This window comes from Silene latifolia, chromosome 1 (genome assembly GCF_048544455.1).
Source record: "Silene latifolia isolate original U9 population chromosome 1, ASM4854445v1, whole genome shotgun sequence".
Lineage (NCBI taxonomy): Eukaryota > Viridiplantae > Streptophyta > Magnoliopsida > Caryophyllales > Caryophyllaceae > Silene > Silene latifolia.
In genome coordinates, this window is record NC_133526.1 from 191,913,507 (window position 1) to 191,921,381 (window position 7,875).

Sequence of the window (7,875 nt, forward strand, 5' to 3'; positions counted from 1 at the left end):
TACACAAAACACCATTGCAGGAGCCGATGATGGACAGTGAAATTTGTTCGTGCCAAGTGAAGGTAGCAACCGGGGTGGAAGAGTGAAGACGGTAGCAGAGAATGCTGCCGTCCTTAGGGATAACGAGGAGATCATCATCATCATCGGAGGAGCGCGAGTGGTAACAGAGAGAGTTTTGAATGAATTCTCGAGATGAAATTAAGGTATTAAAGTATTTAGAGACGCATTTGAAACGAATTAGTAATTTGGGAGGTAATCTTGGCAGAATTTCTCCCAAAATAATATCCTTCCCTAGTCTCCACATTGATCACCAACCTTGTCCAAAGCCACTGCCACCACCACGAGCCGAAACCGAAACCAAAACCAAAACCAAAATCAAAATCAAATTCAACATCATATTCCAGTACGGTGTCAATTGGAACAATAACACAGGTGAACAGAGGTGCAAATTGAATCCCAAAATAATTAAAAGTAATAATATCTTTCCCTAGACTCCACATTGATCACCAATCTTGTTCAAAAAATTCATAGGTTTATGGAATAATTAAAGTTCAGTATATCCAAAGCCGCTGCCACCGCCACGAGCCGAAACCGAAACCGAAACCGAAACCAAAACTAAAACCGAAATCAAAATCAAAATCAAAATCAAAATGAAGAGGTTGCTGACTTCATGGCTTCTATTGGACATTCATGTCCAACTCTTTCGAGGTGGTTTGAAAGCCGGTGGCTTCAACTTACCTCACTCATTTAAAAGGATGAAATAGTTTTCTTACTTTATCCAAAAAAATTCCAGTAAATGTCAATTGAACAATAACACAGGTGAACAGAGGTGAAAATTGAATCACAAAATAATTAAAAGCAACAATTAAACTTGAATTAGAAAAGAATTAAAAAAATACCTGTCGTCGATTATGGTGTTTTTTAGGGTTTTGCTGCCTTTTCTCTCTTGCATTTCTTTTCCTTTGCTAAAGCTTGATTTTCCGACGGTTGAAGTAGTATGATAATTGATACAGTAAATAATAAAGGATTTATAGTATCAAGCGGGGTAGCCACCTGATACTATAAATCCTTTATCTATGTCAAAATTATGTGTAACCCTCAAAAAATTGGTCCGTCAAAATTAACGACGGTATAAACTAAAAAAAAATGTCCATGGGCCGGCTAGTTAGTCCACTAAAAAGGATATTTTCCTATTTTTATCTATGTCAACTTTAAAAACAGGGTCCGTAAAGGTGCAGTCTAGTGGTTAAAACTTGGGTGAAATTATCAGGAGACAAATGTTCCAAGCCTCCCCAAGAACAAAAATCTTGTGTAGCATTCTTGGCCCGAGTCATGCCTAATAGACTTCGAGAGTCATGCCTAATAGACTTCGAGTCTGTCACCCTCGGATGTCTTACCTGGTATACGTGGTTTGCAGGCTATCACGTACACCCGAGGGTTTACCCAGTGCGCACCGAAGATAGCGACTGCGGGTTCCCTCGTCACCAAAAAACTTTAAAAACATTAACAAAAATGTATCATTGAGCCCATAATAATAAGCTAACTATTTTTTCACGTAAATTAAGAAAAAAGAAGATGGGCATAAAAAATATTTCAAAAACCAATACCTATTTTATTCTTGGTAAAAGTTACGAGTACTAGTTTCGTTTAGGTTAACAGCCAAATTCTGTTATATCTTCCTGGCTGCTAAAGGTCGTCGACAAATTACTAAATATCGTCGACAATTTTAATGAACTTCCAAATTTGCCCCTTCCTCACACTCCCCCTTGTATTTTCCTCTTTATTCAATAACAACCTTTGACATTCGAAATTTTGAAAAAAAAAAACCCGACTCAAATTTCAACAAAAAAACGTATCGACCGCATAATTTCCGTCACGAATTCAAACATTCAACAAGGTATGTGATTACTATTAAAAAATTTTTTGTAGTATTTTGCTAAGGTTGTAAATTTGTGACGGAATTAGGATAGATGCCAAATTAGTGACGGAATTAGGATAGATGCTTTGATTTCAATCGGATTTAGTCGTGTTAAGCGAAAATCAAACGCAATTATCGTAACAATTAATCGAAAAAAAAAAAAAAATGAAATCACGGTTTCTGGGCCCAGACGAGGAACTTCTTCGTCCAAGACCAGGCCCAGACGAAAGATGTTCTCGTCTCTTATGGGCTCTGGACGAAGGAATCTCTCGTTTGGGCTTGGACTTGGACGAAGAATTCCTTCGTCTGGCCCATATCTCGTGTTTTCCTTTTTTTTTTTCTTTTTTTTTTAGAATTTCTCGATACTTTTTTTTTTTTTTAAATAAATTTTTTTCCGTCTTGTTTTGTTATCGTTATAAACTAATAAATTATTAATAATAATTCTCGTCCGTGCCGAAGTCGTTCTAAATATATATTATTTCCGTCTCGTTTTGTCGACGTAAAATATTAATTAATTATTACTAATAAACCCCTTTTGTATTACTAATAAACCCCTTTTGGGGATATTTTGTTTTTTTATTTATTTTTTAATTTACTTAAACTTATATTTATAAATTCTTTATTTTATTAATTTAAGTAATCAAGTTGTTGTAAATATATTTTTGTTGCGTCTCGTTTTGTTTACGTAAAATATTATTTAATTATTATTAATAAACCCCGTTCCGGGTTATTTTGTTTTTTTTTAAAATTTTTTATTTACTTAAACTTATATTTATAAATTCTTTGTTTTATTTTTTATAGATGGCCGGTGGAGCAAATGACCGTCACGTTCGAGCTCGAAAGGGGCTCCATTTTGAGTCTGAGGTTGGAGATGGTAGTACCGATTCGTGGACTGAGGAGCGGTTGGAGGAGGAGCTGGTTCGGTCTGGTGATGAGATGTCATAGGTGAGGAGGAGGCGGGTTATGAGCGAGTGCGTAGGGTGCCACGTAGACGGAATGAGGAGGGGCGTTTTCAGCGGATGTCGGATGGTAGTTCTAATAGTGTGGTGGCGCCGAAGAAGAAGAAGCCGGGTAAGGATGTCTCTTGGTTGATCGATCATCGTGTTCCGGGTGGTCCGATGTTTCCCCACGTGATTCCTAGCTTTGGGGGCCACATTGCCAACACCTTATGGCCGACTCCTAATGAGGTCGGTCGACTAGTTTTGACGGGTTACCACCGGTTTGGTAAGATGAGGTTGTTGAGTTGTTGGCAACTCCCTCCGGCCGTTCAGACTATTTATGACGGTACTGGTCTTTCTCACCTATTAGATTCCATGGCCGAGTATTATAACATGCCCCTTATTTCTGCTTTTGTTGAGAGATGGCAACCCGACACCAACAGTTTTCACATGCCTTTTGGGAAGATGTCCATACTCCTTCACGATGTTGCGCAGATCTTAGGCGTTCGGGTTGATGGTAACTGTTGTAAGGTGGAGAGTAATGACGGGACGTTGGCGAATCCCCTTATGTATGTTTGTGGCTTCTTTGGGATTTCATCAGACCAGTTGAGGTTGCCGTTAAACTCTAGTAAGAAGGTCCCTATTTACAAGAGTGGGGGTATATTGGTAGATGCAGTTTGTGAAACGGCGAGAGCTAATTGTGATGTTGTTTTTGCTCAAGGGTTTTTGGCTGCGGTGTTGGGGTCGACACTTTTTGTCGACAAATCAGGTGATAGGTTACGTCCTCAGTTGTTTCCTTTAGTGTATGATACTGATAGTGTACACCACTACGCTTGGGGAGCCGGTGTACTAGCCTTCATGTACCGACAGTTGGGGGTGGCTTCACGTGCTGGTGTGAAGACTATTGGTGGTTGCTTGTCTTTGTTGCAAGCGTGGATCTATGAGTATTTTCCTATGTTCAGACCCGGTCCACCTTCGGCAATTGACCCTACTCAGCCTCGGTCGTGTTCTTGGAGATCCGTTGGTCCCTTCGCTCAAAATGCGGAGAAATTGTTGGAGTATCGGAGGTTGTTAGATGGGCTTACTTGTGCTTCCATTAGGTGGGATCCGTACGGGCCGCGTCAGGAGAAGTATCATCCTCGTACTCTGTATGCCGGTTGTGTTCGTTTCATGGACATAGCGGAGCCGTACCAGCCTGATCGGTGTTTACGACAGTTTGGGTATGTGCAGATCATACCCAATCCCATTATGAGATTGGTAGCGCATCGTCCTGCTTCGGGGATAGGGTACTAGGTTAGGGTTGGGGTTGCGGAGACTGATCATCTTTGGGATTGCTGGCAGGATCACGTGGTTCACATTTCTCGTAGATCGAGACCAGTTAGTTTCCCGGGTGAGACGGAGCCAGATTATGAGGCTTGGTATAATGGGAATTCTCACCCGTTCATCATTGATCCCGACCATCATGATGCCCCCGCGCCACAGGATGATTTTGATATTCCTGCTGAGATAATAATATTACTTACAGTTGTTGTAATAATTGTTTAACTTTCTTACTGTTCCTCGATAATGTTTATAATGTTTTAGTTGTTATTGTCAATTTGCAGACTGCACGTGCTTTAGTGTTTCAGTTTGCCGAGGCCAAAAGAATTGCCGATGACAAGAAACAGCTTTCCTTCTTCCGCAAGATGATGAAGAACATCGACCCATTGATTGCGAGGGCTGGGGATATCATACGTGAGCGAGGATGTAACGCCCCGTAATTTCGGACCGTTAATATATTTCGAAAATAATTAATTAATCAAGTAAAATTTGACATAAATGTATTTAAAGTAAAAATAATTCAAAGAAATATAATTTTATTATATTTTGAAGAAAAGTATTTATTTTGATAATTTTGAAATGTTTAAAAATAGTTTAAACCGTGTAAAAATCTTTTATTTCGAAATAAGGGCATATCGGGGGGAAAATGACAATTCTTTTGAACGTTGGGTAAACGAATTTGGAAATGGGTCGTATGAGTATTCAATTTTCTTGTAATCTCGTGTTTAAGAACTTTGGTCTTGTCGGAATTTGCGTTTGACAAGCAGTTCTAATTATTATCGAAACGAGCCGAAACCGACTCGTAAAATCCCGACTTAAACCCGTCTCCCTCCTTTCCTTTCTCCCTACCCGCGGCACCCTCCCCCTTTCCCTTTCTTTTTCTGATTTTTTTTGTTCTTATGTTCATCTTCATCAACATCTTTCCAAAAACCAAACACCATTAAAACTTATACAATTTCAAGCTAATTTTCGACATAACTTCTTCATTTCTTGTCGGATTTTCGCTTAATTTATATTTCCGGAATCCTCTCGTCGAGATCTACAACCTAGTATGTTTTAATTTCAGTTTTCTTGAAGTTGTTTTAAGACGAATTTTGGCAAATTTCGGTATTTATACTTATTTATTGTGTTTTTATTGTTTATTTAGGTGAAGAATTGGAAGACGAGTTTGGGGACTCGTATATTGTCGAAGATAGCGGATAGTTGCTTGTTAGGGTTTGGGTTTTAAGGTGCTAATTGCTCATTTTCTAGCTTAAGGTAACATATTTCGAGTTACTCGACGAATAATCGTCACAATCTTTGTTGTTTTTGTATGTTTTGTGATTTTTATTTAAGTAGTTAATTCCATATGATAAAATGGTTGCATGCATGGCTAATTCATGTATTTTTGTTAGTTTAAGTTAACATGTTAGTATTGGGGACGATTAATTATGTTTCAGACGGTCTTATACTGAACAAAAACGGAAAAAAAGAGGAGTAGGGGTGGCGGCGGCAGGCCCACGGCTGGCCCGGGTCAGCCCGTTGCTTGTTTCGCGGTTTTCCATGCATTTTTCGTCATTTTAGGTTCATTAATGATATAATTAGAATAAGTAACATATGGTTAAACTTAGGAAATGAATCATATTAGTAGTTAAAAATTATGTTAATGGTAAAAATTATGTTTATATTGGTAGTTGCACATGTTAGGGTAGATTATAAAATGAAATTGTAAGGATTAGGCTCAAAATGAATTTTATAGCAATAATTGCAATGTTTTGATGATTGTGCCGAAAACTGAGCCTTAATCCCTTTGACTGATTCGATGTCAGTCAATTGAGTGATTGGTCAGCCGCAATTTCACCCGTACCTGTCGCAGGACTGGGGTTGCGGGTAAAAATTCGGTTGGATGAAATTTTGAATGAATTAGATAATCGGCCTTTTTCTTGTTTTAGGCCATTTATTATATTTTTATTTCACATGTGTAGTTAGTTGATTTAAGTAGCTTCTTATATTGTAGAAACGGCCCTAGATTCCCCGAAACCTTTAATATGGTTAATATTGTTAGAATTGGAAATTGGTATTGAATACTTATTGAGGATACTGTTGGATTGTCTGCTGAATAGACATTTATATAGCCTTTCACATGATAGAATGTTAGCATTTATGTTGGTAAGCTGGACTCTTTGCCCTCTTATGGTTAAGTGGGTGTCTTACTTGTCTTGTGTGGTGTGGGCTAAAGTATTCAAGCTGGGACTAGCTGGGACTAGGTCCTAGGTGAGTATTTCGGCCTTCATCATAGATAGGTCTTTATAATCTTTGACGAGTATATGTTCACTGCTTGATAGCCTTTGTGTTCCTGACTAGTGGATTTATATCCAAGTTGGGGCATGACCTCGTTACTTATTTTGATAGTAAGTGGTCAGCTTAAGTACTAGCCAACCCTTTGGTGGACTCCTTAGGGTACTCACTTTGTTTTAGAAAAATTGTGGGTCTTGGGTGCGGTGGTGTGTATCCGCACGTCTAGGTCTCTTGCAGATTTTAGGCTAGGGTTGTGTTGTGTCTTGGCCATGTTTTATTAATATTAACCGCTGAGCCAAGATACCGGTTCGATTACCTTCCCTACCTCGTGGTATAGACTCGAGTTACAGAGTGACTATTGACGGTGCTAAGAACTTATGCCTGTCTTTGATATATTGCCCTTTCTTGTATGGTGACTTTATGAATGTAATAGATGAGATGTAAGCGGATTCTGATTGATAAAGTTTGGATTCTTGTTTGTTATATGTTTCACATGATAGTTTATTTTGGTCGATTAGGGGTCATAGGTTAGAATACTTGATAATTAAATTGTTTATCATGTTGTTTACATGTTTTATTACATGTTACATTAAATATGACGTTTCGTGGCTGGGAGGACTCGAAGTTACTCCCCACTGAATTGTGGCTTTCGTGTTTGTATAAAATGCGATTGACAGGTTGAAGATTTAGATGGGGTCACAGACGAGCTAGTGAGCATAAGGAACCTTGGACCTAGTTTGGTTATTTTTGTAGTAAACCTTTAGACTTTTGGTTTTGTATATATTTTGAAGGGATTTATGTCTCCCTCTTCAATTTTGGCTTGTATTACTATATTCCCGCGTCTTTAGTTATGTATGTAAATTAGTTTGTTAGAAATTGCAGGTTATGGCACTCTCCTTCTGGAAATGTTTGTGAATGGTTTAGGAAAATTTTTGAAATTACAGGTTTTATCTAGTTGAACCAATTACAAACATATCCTACCAGTTTTTCCGTAGAATTTACGCCTTTATTTATCGTTAATGTTAAGGGTGTCACAGTTGGTATCAGAGCCTATTGCTCCCGACGCACGTTTGTGCACCCCACTTAAAAATCACTTGACCTTTAAATAATAAACTTGAGAGAAGGGTAGGATGGGTAGAATTAGGATTTTATGTGGTAGTCTGTTTGTGATTGCTAATTGTTAGGTACTAATTAATTTTCTCTTTTTTTAAGATGGCTCCGCCAAGAAGAGACATTGATGATGCTATTTTATTAGTTCTTACTCAAATTCTCCAAAACCAACAAAATCAGCAGAATCAACAAGCTCCTCCTCCTCCTCCGCCTGCTGAGGGTACTCCAGGCACCTATACTTGGGTGGCTAATCAATTAACCCGAATCAACACTCCCACTTATGGTGGAGAGATTGATCCAGCTGCTCTTACA